Source organism: Mustela erminea, chromosome 21 (assembly GCF_009829155.1).
Source record: "Mustela erminea isolate mMusErm1 chromosome 21, mMusErm1.Pri, whole genome shotgun sequence".
NCBI lineage: Eukaryota > Metazoa > Chordata > Mammalia > Carnivora > Mustelidae > Mustela > Mustela erminea.
In genome coordinates, this window is record NC_045634.1 from 15,691,179 (window position 1) to 15,704,076 (window position 12,898).

The 12,898-nt window shown below is 36.1% G+C and overlaps 1 long non-coding RNA gene across 1 annotated transcript in view; it reads right to left on the bottom strand.

Moving 5' to 3' along the window:
* The window catches only part of LOC116581933, a 213,632-nt gene extending 205,107 nt beyond the window's left edge, over nt 1-8,525 (bottom strand). Inside the window, exons 1-2 of the long non-coding RNA XR_004282307.1 lie at nt 8,481-8,525; nt 8,252-8,358 (exon numbers count right to left, since the gene is read on the bottom strand). This is a non-coding gene — a long non-coding RNA (uncharacterized LOC116581933). The remainder of the gene's footprint in view (nt 1-8,251; nt 8,359-8,480) is intronic.
* Nucleotides 8,526-12,898: the final 4,373 nt, after the last annotated feature.

Genomic DNA, 12,898 nt, shown 5'->3' on the forward strand with positions numbered 1-12,898 from the left:
TTGTCTGGGAAACTCTTTATCTCTCCATTTTGAATGATAATCTTGCTGCATAGAGTATTCTTGGCTACACGAATTTTTCCCATTCAGCACTTTGAACATATCATGCCACTCTTCTCTGGTTTGCAAAGTTTCTTTATAAAAGTGTCCTCCTAGTCTTATGGATTTTCCTTTGTATGTTGCTTTTTTATTTTTTTATTTTTTCATTTCTTCTGCCTTTATATTTTTCTTTGTCACTATATTTGTAAGTTTAATTACAATGTCTTGGTGTTGGTCTGCTTTTGTTGATTTTGATGAGAGTTCTCTGTGCCTCCTGGATCTGGATATCTGTTTCCTTCCCTAGATTAGGGAAGTTTTCAGCTATTATGTCTTCAGATAAATTTTCTACCCTATTCTCACTCTTCTTCTTCTGGGATTCCTACAATACAAATGGTATTATATTTGACAGGGTTACTCAGCTCTCTGTTTTCATTTTGCATAATTATTTTCTCTATCTTTTGTCCAACTTGATGACTTTCCAGTATTCTGTTTTCTAGGTCACTAATTCATTTATTTGCTTCTTTCATCCTGCTGTTCATTCATCCAGCATATTTCTCATTTCATTTGTCAAGTTCTTTATCTCTGCTATGACATTCCTTATATCAGTGTTAAGGGTTTCATTCTTGTCTTTCACTCTTTTTTCAAGTCCAGTGAATATCCTTATGATCATTGATTTAAATTCTCTATCAAGCATGATACTTTTATCTGTTTCAGTTAGATCTATGACCATGGCCTTGCCTTGTTCTTTCATTTGGGATAAATTTCTTTGTCTTCTTATTTTATTTGCAACTCTGTATTTGTTTCTCTGTGTTAAGAAAGTCAGCTGTATGTTCTACTCTTGAAAGTGGTGACTATGAAAAAGTCCTGGTATGTCTTGCAGTGTGGTGTCCTCTGTTCACCAGAAACTGGGCCTTCAGAAGAGTATTCTGTGTGTTGCTTGTCACTATTACCTTCACTGCAGCCATATGCACTGACTCTGCCTGTTGTGGGCTGGGCTTAATCTCTGTGGTGTTAGTGTGACTCAGTCTCTGAAAGGTGGTACCTGCTGGGGCTCTTGGAAACAGGGTGGCAGTGTTAGAAAAGTTTGTGTTGGTCCACTAACTCCTTTGCCAGATTCCCTGGAGTGCTCCAGTGGCCAGGGGCTGTACACTGGTCAACTGGGGCGTATAAGGCTGGCCAAGGCACAATGTCTGGGTGCTGCATACAGTGGCAGCTATGTACCTGTGACTGGGTGTGGTGTATGTGTAGTCTTAACAAAATTTGCACTGAGCCTTGGGCCAGGCTTCAAGTGTTTGTGTAGCCCCACCTCCCACAGGTACTCTGTTTTTATGCTGGGGAGCAGGGGAGGAAAATGGTACCTACCAGCTCCCTCATTTTCAGAGATGTCCCTCAACATGCTCCAAAATCAGTACAGATATGTTTCTCATTTGCCCCCAGGGCTGTAAACTGCTGTTTTTATGTTGTCACTCTGCACAGCCTGCTGTCTCTTTAAGGGCAGAGACCCAGCTATCTCTGGCCCTCCTGGAGTATCCAGGTCTGAGTTAGATTACTTTTAAAGCTCCAGGTTCCAAGTCCCACTGGTTTATAAATTCATGGAATTCAGCCCCTGTGGTTTTTTTTTTTTTTTTTTTTAAAGCCAAATGCTATGGGGAATTAGTGTTCCCCACATGAGTTCCCTGGTGCAAGGATCCATTTCTCTGCCCTCTCCATATGTGCAGCTCCCTGCCTCCCATGGGCAGCCTCCCTCCACCTTTCTGACCTTCCTAAACTTTCAGATGCATCATCTTTCCTACATTTACTTTTGAAGTTTGTTCTGCCAATCTTCAGGTTGTTCTCTGGTTTACTGACTTGGATATAGATGATATCTACTTGTGAATGTTGGATGGAGTGAGCTCTAGGTCCTCCTACTCTTCCATTTTCCCAAGCTCCTCTCAGAAACAGCATTCTTAAGGTGAGAAAAATAATCTCAGTGCCTATAAAACTTACATATTTTATAGTTAAATCTGATGTATCGGTATATATGTACTGATTTCTCTTTCTCTTCTTGCAGAGTAGAATTTTCCCCAGAAATAGTGTCAAATAGAGATTGTTGCAATGATTTTCCCCAAAGTACTTCTTCATGAACAAATATAAAATCACGTTCAACATTTTGCTTCTAAGCCATGACAAGCATTGGTGCTGCTTCTATTTCAAGTGTTTTCCCCACTGGTAGCAGAGGGGAAAATACACTAGCTCCATATTGTGACCAATAACGAGCAGGACATTTTCAGAAGAGTTCAATATATTTCAGTTCTAGTGAGAGGTATATCTATGCACATTCAATGGTTAAGAAATACCATCTAGTAAGTCAAAAGTATGGTTTTTGGTAAAGAAAAGAAGAGCTCGCTAAGAATTTTAAGTGTGTAAGTTATCCTTACCAATATTAAATGGGTCAAATAGTCTATCAGTAGGTAAATTACAATTGTTTCTAGAACCCAAAGGGAAAGTTTAAATTTTTTATTGCTTGATGAAAATCTCCACATGATATTTCATATAATCCACATATTAGGTTCTTCTCTAGGGGAGAACCTTTGTTTTAGAATACATAATAGATTTTCAAGGACAAAGTTTACACAGTGACACATAGTTTCTGAGAACCCATAAATTCTTCTAAGTAATGAAAAGAACTATCACTTCACCAGAGCATACAATATAGTATATTTTAAATATAGCTTTTAAGGATCAAAGAAACAAACTCTGTCACTGATGACAAATATATATTGAACTTCTTTTTTTTTTTTAAGATTTTATTTATTTATTTGACAGACAGAGATCACAAGTAGGCAGAGAGGCAGACAGAGAGAAAGAGGAGGAAGTAGGCTCCCCACCCAGCAGAGAGCCCGATGTGGAGCTTGATCCCAAGACCCCAAGATCATGATCTGAGCTGAAGGCAGAGGCTTAACCCGCTGAGCCACCCAAGTGCCCTATATTGAACTTCTTTATAAAAAGTGTACAGAAAGTAGTTTTGGAAAAGTCCACCATTAGCCTCTTGGAAAAAAAATATTAGTAAAACAAATGGGAAAGGAAAACATAGGCCAAGCTCAAAGAAACTGCCAGATCCAGGATACTTCTGAGGCAATTCTGTTGACTTTGTATAACTATTCCCAGAGGCCAATTCTGAGTAGAATGACAATTAAAGGCAGTTACTGTGAAACAAGGACTATATGACAAAATACAAACTGCTTGCAGCATTATCTGCTTTAACACTCTCCAAGAATGCACAGATAACAATAATGAGCCTCAGCCAAAACACCTGATGTCTGTTACCGGAGATTAACAGAGGAAAGTTAGAAATTGAGGCATAAAACCTTACTCAAATCAAATCTTTGTAGTCTGTCTGCCATAAACCATGTGTAAGTAAGCCCTGATTTTAACATCTGAGACTAACAAACTATAAAATATTCAAAATAGTATTAGGACTATTGACAGAAGCATTTGATTCATGTTTACTTGAATCTTATGTACTTTCAAACCGAGTATAGAGTGAATAGCTAATGTGCTTTTTAATGGAAGGCTACTAGAATTACATCCCTCGCTCAGAACACATTCACCTAACATAAGCTTCCCAGGATGAAACTCCTGAAGAGAATATCATCTATTTCAATCTTCCAGGAGCATTCATGAATAACAGGAGTTAATGTATGGTAACTATTAAAGTCCTGATTTTCAATATTCCTATATGATATTTTCCTCTCAGATTTCCTCAGATCTCCAGATAATCCTAGAAGGACAATACAAGGTACCAAATAATGATGAGTGGTAAAACTCTGGCTCTTGGGCCACTAGATAATTAATGCCCATTTTTCCTTATCAGCAAAGTAACACATACCACCCCAACACATCCTCCCCATTATTTCGTAAAAATGCATATTCTTCATTCAATGTTCATGTACATCTCTAAAAAGATAAGGGAAACATTGTTAGCAGTGCAGACCTGTCAGCTTATTAAATTCAGATTCAAATTTATTAGAGAGAAAGGATAAGAGCAAGAGAACAGAAATGCTGAAAATCACAGAAAATGTTATTGTGCTCAAAAGAAGAGAGACATTAAAATTCCCTCAGAGCAGCAGAAACCAAACAAGCAATCTCGCTAATCTGAGCCAGATATTTGCAAACCACTTGATGATCAATATATACCAGTCTCAAATTAAAAACCCACAAGGCTACAATATAAATGTTTGATTTTAAGAGAAGAATCCTTTGTCACAAACCTAGATGAAAGGAATAGCTATCAAAGGTGGAATGTGGAACCCTAGTTAAGTTCCAAACTTCACTGTCTGCACAATGGACCAACAAACAAAAGCAGGCCTGATTACATCAATTTTCTTTTAAAAATCACAGTGTTGGGGCGCCTGGGTGGCTCAGTGGGTTAAGTCTCTGCCTTCTGTTCAGGTCATGATCTTGGGTTCCTGGGATCGAGCCCCGCATCGGGCTCTCTGCTCAGCGGGGAGTCTGCTTTCCCCCCCACCCTGCCTGCCTCTCTGCCTATCTGTGATCTCTGTCGAGTAAATAAAGACAAATCTTAGAAAAAAAAAATCACAAAATGTTTCAGTATCAAAACGTCATATTCTTTCATGATAAGCTTCCTTTGTGTCTGATGAATATGGTGGCATTTTTCTGGAGAGAAAAATATCAAGTTTTCCTTACACATGATTTCAGTTTACTTGTAGAATTTGTATAATATTAAAGAAAGTTGAAGTTCTAGAAATACCAACTAAGAAACTGGTTTTCCTTCCATAAATATGAACATTTATCAAGTAAACTTCTCCTTTAATTTATTTATATGTTTATATCTTTGTGGCCCTATAACAAAGGCCTCAACTATTAATAATTCACTGATACTTTATAGATTTCATTAAACATATAGATTGCTTGATAATAGCTTTCTATTTATTTACCCATACAGTTTTTTCTGTAGTAGTTATTTCCCAAATGATTATCAGTTTAATATTTATTTTTCTCAATGTATATTAAAGGTTTTCACAAATAGCATAAAAATGAACTAAGACTGCATTGGCATTATTTTCTCCTGGAATTTATTTTTTAAATAATGGAGGAGAAATACTATGAATTATTAATCTGCCATTAATAAATGGAATTTAATAAATGGCAAATGCATAATTCATAATGAGGAAAACTATTTTTTCTCCAATAATAAATTGTGAGCCACACCTGAGAATAATGGAAAGATGTGAAACAGCATGTGTTATGAAACACAGGACTGTCGGCCATGGATATATAGGCCCCACTTGCTGACTTTCAGTTGCACTGATGAACGTCATCAATTTGAAGTTTCATTGTATATGTAACCTTTTCTTTAATTTCAACCTGCAGCTGTGATAATATTGCTTATAGCACAGTAATATTTCTACAAAACTTGTTACCCATAGCTGTAGGAGTAAAATAGAGATTTTTGTTTTTTAATAAAAAGCAAAGTATCACGATCCCGGATCATTTGCTAAAGATAGAAAATAGGAGTGACTCAGTTGGTTAAGTGTCTTCCTTCAGCTCAGGTCATGATAGACACCCACATTGTCAGTCTCCCTGCTCCGTGGGGAGCCTGCTTCTTCCTCTCCTCTCCGCTTGTTCTCTCTCTATCTCTGTCTTTCTCTCGCAAATAAATAAAATCTTTTGAAAAATAGAGATAGAAAAGTGATCTTCTGAAGTAAAGATTATCAATTTATAGGCACCTGTTTCTAAAGTTTTGGAGTAAAACTATCCCAGAAAAAAGAAAATTGTTGGTTTTTAGATTAACCTAGTGCAAACTACTTGATAGGTACAAAATACACAGCTTCGATGCTTCTTTTTTTTTTTTTAACCACATATCTGAGGAAAATTACATCTTCATATTACACTGAAATGAAAAGTACTATATAGATAAAAACGTGGTTTTATGTCTTTGAAGATCAAAGAAAGTGATGTCACTTCTAATATTTGACATAGAGGACATAAAGATCCCAAAGTGCAATTTTCATTTTAATAAATTTTTTGTAAGTCATATTTCATAAGAATGATAAAAGCGCAAGATGTTTGACTTTCTCTTTAAACAGTTTTTTTTTTTTTTAGGGACTATAAAATGAAATATCTTTGTTTTTTTCTGGCATATAATTTAGAAAGGCAAATATTTTGGGTTATTGGAAGAAATTAATGCTTCATCCACATTCCCCTGTAGATTCCAAACTGATTAAAAATAGATGGAGGAGCAGAACCAATTAAGAATAGACACAACCTGTGCAACCATACGTAATGTCTCTGCACAGCAGCCAGAAGGGAATTGAAATACGGCCCTGCTTTAGTAATACATGTTCTGGATGAGGGTGCAGTTCGGTCTGGCAGCAAAAATGGGCTCCCTCCAATTCCTGTTCTGCCTTAGAATCTATGACTAACCTTGCTTCAATGAGTCTGAAGAACAGGAACCACAGAAGAGTGGTTGAAACTTTCTTTCTCAGTTTCTCTTTAGGGGGGCAGAAGGCCCTAGGATCATGGTCTCAGGTAGGAACCCAAGAAGGGGAAGACTTGAGCGCTGAAAATATCTTATGCCAACTTTATTATAACTGGTATAATAAAAAATGTTATAACTGTTTTTGGTAATGATTTCACAAAGAAACAGGTATCGTGCTGTAGACAGAGGCAGCATTTAAATTCTAGTTCTGCTGCTTTACTGTGTCACAATGATCTCATCCATAGAAGATACTGATACTACTACTATTGGTGTTAGATCTAGAAAGCTCTCAATTATAAGACAAAATTTTAAATGCCACTGGGAGAAAAAAATCACAGCCAATTAAAATAAAACAAAAAGCTCTCTTAAATGCTATGAATTTCTGTTTTGTGAGTATGCTGAAAGATCTCTTTTAAGAATTAAGATGTTTTTAATCATACACACTCTCAGGCATATATAAAAAAGAAAATATAAGCAACATAAATTGGATTAGATATCCCTAAGTCTTCTTCATATTCAGATTCGAACTCTTCCAAATCAGTTCTTGAAGCAGATTTTCCAATGCCTGAGTTTTTTCCGTATAGTGTTGTCTATTGCACCATCAAAAGTGTTAATGGTACAGCATTTCTTAGTAAAAACACATAAGCCCACCAAAAGCCATAAGCGCTGGGGTCCTAATCTGGTTGTGTGGTTAAAGAATCCACCTACTGTTGACACTGGACTTTGGACTTCTGAACATCTGTGGCTCACCAGTCTCCCACCATCAACCAGCTATGTGGTTCCTAGGAGCAAAAGAGTGCTTCACATACTGTTCCTAGGATTTCCTGCCTAGCTCCTGACATCTACTCCTTGTGCTTTAAGGCTGATGATTTCGATGTTCTCCATGTGCAGGTTATAACAAATACCATCTCAATTGCTGGCTCATGCATATCAATTATAAGAAGTCATCAATTTTAAGACATCCTTATTTTAGAAAGGTTAAAGTATGAAAAGTATGCATCATAGAACTGATGGCAAATAGTAGTTATGTGGATTTAAATGAGTTAAATCATCTAAAGACCCTAGAATAATGGCTGATACATTGCAAGAAAGCACCAAATGTGGTCAGATACCATTACTCCTAGCTAATCTAGCACATGTTCATGCATGCCAGTTGGTTAATTACTTTTGGGAAACGCGATTCCACCCATCTTCTCTGTATTTTTGGCTCCCTAACAATAAAGAAAGTTCTTTGGAGAGCTAAATTCTAAATAAACCTCCCTAATCAATGGTTTCTATTATGGTGAAAATTAAACTAGGGTTTCTGTGGCAAAAGAAATATTTGGAACATCAACACCACTGTTATAACAAATCCTACTTAAGATATCTATACAATCATTATGGCACTCAAGGAAGTGTGAGTTGTATAAGAGAAAAAAATACACTGCTTTTCTCTAATGTACCTATATATCAACTTGAAGAAAAATAAGACAGCTTTTATCCTATATGAATGCTTAGCCACTTATGACCTCCTGAAGTGGGGGTATGGGAAACCTGTTGCTCAGTGGGTCTGTTATATTCCTTTTGGTATACTAAGGGGCAACAATGAACCCCATCAGAAGACTCGCATGGCTCAAGAGCAGACAGAGCAGACTACATTACATTTAGAGCCGGTGGCTGAAGCTTACCCTTATTCATAACAGCATTTTCAACAACAAAAGCTCCCCATGCTTTCATTAAACTAGAAGAACCTACCTGAAAATAGACTCCTGAGGTTCATTTCTATTTCATAAATTCACCTTCGATGTACAATCCGGTACATTTAAATCCACATCACTGCAATGGTGAAGGATCGCTGCCACCTATAGACACAGACTGGATTAGAGAAACGGCTTCATACTTTAGAAAAATGAGAGTACTCTAGAATATGAATTAGAAATATTTTGTTAAAACAGTACATTAGCAAAGAGAAATAAAAGCTTACAACAGAACAATCTTTCAGAGGCAAATCTTTTGTCTGTTGCTTCACTGCCAGATCAAATCATTTATCCAAAGAGACATCAGTGTTACCTGTGAGATGAATGAGTTATGTTTATTTATATATAATACACTGAGGTTTCAAAATACTAATTTTCCACACAGTTGGAAACATGTAGAAATAATGTATGTGGCTTCCTAGTTTGTTTTCTAAGAGCAGCTTGCTAAAACGTAAAAGCAACTGTGATTGTACAATAAACATGAGTCTTCTTTCTCCCCTAACATAAGCAAAGAAAAAGTGAAATGCTGTTATTGTTGAAAGAAAATAGCATACACAAAGTAAGAATCCGATACTCAATCTCCACTGAAGTATTTCCTTATTTATCAAAAAGAAATGTTCCCATATATTTCCCAGAAATGCATGTTTTCAGCAAATCAGCCAGATGTCCAAACAATGAAATTCCATCCTGTGAAAAAGCCTGTGCTTATGGTATTTCTGACAAACCCACGCCAAAAAGTGGCTCTGGCCAGATTCCTCTTTCTTATGCTCACAAGTTGAATTTCCAGATAGGAGTGATTCAGTTACAGTTGGAATTGAGCATAAATGCCAGGAATTTATCCACACCAATTCACACTTTGTTAATGCCAGCATTCTTTGGTCTTAACCTGAGTATTTAATCCCACTTTCCTGCTTTAAGGACCCTTTTGATCTGGAAATAATGTTGGCCTAGAACCAAAGAACAGTTTTGGTAAAACTGAGGAGATGAAACTGCTGAGGCACTCGTTACCTCTCATAAAATAGAAATGACTTGTGTCAGAATTGTTTTGATAGAAGCCTGGCATGCCCATGCATTCATATTCATGAACTTTCCATGATTGTCTCTCTTAAAGTGATCAGAATGAGTCCTCATGAGACCCACCTTGACGTGATACACGCCATGCCCTTTCCTTCCTCAGCATTACTCAGAGCTCAAAGATACTTGTCTCAAATATGGAGTGAACTTAGAATTCTTACTAAACTATCTGCCAGTACAGCAAACATAGAGTTAGTTTCAGCAAACACAATGAATGAATTAAACTTCTAACAAAACATTCTACTTACTAGCATGTTCATACTAAATAATTGATGGCTTTGCAAATATATGATTGCAAAAAATGGCTTACCGACTACGCTTTTAAAAACCATAATCAAGGTGGTATGGCCAAGGCCACTGGTGGCATCTGACTCCATGCAGGCAATGAGGATAGTTCTTGGATGTTGTTCATGTTTGGTAAATATCTGGAAAAAAAGAAGATGGTGGGGGACGGGACATGAGATTACACCATAGCCTTAATTTTCTTAACTTCTTCAAGACACTAATATCTTCAACCCACAATTTATTCAGGAATCCCCAGATTCTGAAGTAGTCTACCATACTATTTCAAAATATTGGTCTTGATTCTATGTTTTCTGTCCATAACAGGACACAAGAAACAGGTATTCCTTGATAAAAGGGGTAAAGAATTATCTTTTACTCCCTATTCCAAATTTCTTCCATAAGTCAAAATTTGATTTTCAGTTACTCAAGATTGCTCAAGACAGGCAGAGAATTTGTTCTAACTCATAGATAAGATACTGTAAACACTATCAAAGTAGAGATATTTTTGAGCATTTATTAATTACCGAGATTTTATAGAAATTATTCCCCTTTAATGAAGAAGAAATAGATGATCATATAGACTCAGTGGCTTGATCAAGATCAGACAATTGATAAGTGAAAATCAAGAATTTGAAACAAAGTTTGGCTATCCCTTTGCATTATATTCTACTCACAAACAGTGGGGGGTGGGCAAAGTTGAGTCATTACAACTATAAACCTACAAAACTCACTGGTTTAAACAACACATGGCCCCTGTTCTACTATAATTTAAGGCTTCTTTGGACAATCTATAATCAGACTTGCACTTAGATGTAGAAAATTACTAAGAGAGCATTTTATCTATTTTTAGGGAAAATAAATAGTAAAAACCTATTGCCTAAAACTATAGAAAGTGGTCTTCAAGGCTTGAAAATAAATCAAAGGAATCACAAGTAGGAATTATGTTTTGTATAGTGATAATTCAAATCAATGTGCAGTCTATGCTACATAAATTAAAAATAGAGAGGGTATATTTGCATCCTGAAATATTTAAAATCAGAGATTAGTACCTATCCTTCTCATATATATGTAGTTAAATAAGTCAACTTGCTTGCTATTTAATCAATGAACCAAATGATTGAAATAGCAATATCATAAAGCTATGCTGAACTATTGTTAAATCCATTTTCTCCCTAAGTAATGGAGGCTACCCACCTTCTAGGTTTTAGTAATACATAATAGACAATCAAATTTGAGCATCATGCCTAGCTTGTGTGAGAATAACCCCAAACTATACTTGAATAGAATGCTAGAGTTAGAAGAACTGGTGTAGGTAAAGCGGACTTCAGAATCCAAGACTGTATAAAAAGGAAATATACTCCCTACTTATGACTAGTATTGACCCAACACTGGCTACAAATTTGTAGGGGAGAGAAAGAAAGTGCTTAGAGGACTTTTTTTCCATACAGAAGTATTTTTATAGATTTTGAAGGAGCAGTATATTTAAATTGCTTTTCACATATTAGGAAAGTCAGAAGAAAGCCCCACAATTCAGAAATTGTAACATTAAGCATTAAATATATAATAATAATACAAATGTCTTGACATTGGGAAAGTTATTAAATATTGACATGCAAACCAACTCATTGTGGACACTTCGGTTCAGATCATTTGGCAAAAAAACTTCCTTGAACATATTTTCAATCACAGCACAGAAATGAAGAGATTGTCATTTTTAAAAATGGAAAAAAAAATTGTCAGTGGCCACCTAAAGATATGTCCTAAACTGTTACAATGAGGACATCACATTTTCAGAGCAAGTGGGGCACCTGCAATGATTCTAGTATCAGCATTAAGCCAGATCCAGAATAGGAAGTCAACACACATTTGTTGAAGTAATAAATATGTATGAACATATAGATAGGAAAGTGTAGGCTAGACCCTCCAAAAGCAGGGTGGAAAATTCTCAAGAAGAAACAGTGTTTATAGAGCATCAAAATGAAAATTGCAAAGGAACAGTTGATGTTTAAATCATATTTTCACATCAATTTGGTCAACCGTATTTCTAAGCAACATGTAATACAAGTCTTGTCATGTCTCAGAATTAATAGCCCAGGGTTCTTAATTCTTACTGAGGTTGACAAATTATTGTTCCTTATGGCACCAGTCACACTTGATCATAAGTAGCATCTCTACACGTTACTCTCCTTCCGTCAAATTGAGCCCAAGTTTATTTGTCTAACACTAAATGCCAAAAGGTCTATGATATGCAATGAATCAAGCGTTCTCCATTAATGAGCAAAATGTTTCATGTGTGGAAAATGATTCTCCAGCTTTCAAATAGCCTCATACAAATACAAAGCCACTGTTGCAAAGTTATTATTTTATTTCCACAGTAAATGACTGCTATCTAATACTTTTGGAAGTGGCACTAAGTTGTTTTCAAGTCATTGAGCCTGGAGACAGTGAAATGTCACAGATTATATATATGGATGTACGCATGTATTTTTTTTCCTGACATCATCGCACACTCTTTTCCTCAGCTTCCATAACTGAAGGATCTACCGAGAGGATAATGTCATGCTACCATTAAATTAATAAATATTATTTGAGGCAAAAGTGTCTCTTAATATGTTATATATATACTTTTAGCCCTGCTAAGTGTTCTAAAGAGTATAAATTAAAGTGGCTGTTATTTAGAATACACTATTAAGAGGGAAATGGAAATATTAAAAGCAGTTAGAGTCAAAGGACAGGGTTTCAATCTTGGACTGTTTATCTCACATTAAAAAAAAGATTTATTTATTTGAGAAAGAGAGAGCGCATGCACATGAGTGAGGGACAAGCAGACGGAGAGAAATTCAGACCGACTCCACACTGATCATACAGCCCAATGTGGGGCTTGATCTCATGACCCTGAGATCGTGACCTGAGCCAAAATCAAGAATTGGACGCTTAACTGACTGAGCCACCCAGATGACCCCCAGTTACCTCACTTTTTATATCATCAGTTCGATCATATATAAAATGGGTATAATTGTACCAATTTCATTATGAAGATTAAATAAAATTATGCAAAACACAAACTTTAATGCTTAGCACATGGTAGATGCTCAGTAGAAATTTCAATTTCCCACTTTTAAGCACCTACATTCCCATGTTAATTGAAAAGGGAAGAAGGAAAATGTCTTTACAAGTCCTTTTTGGTCTAAATGCACAGTTCATGATTGAAGAAAGACTGATTAGTAAGCCTAAAAGAAAGAACCAATGGTGGATTTCACATTTAATAGACATTCTATTTATGTAG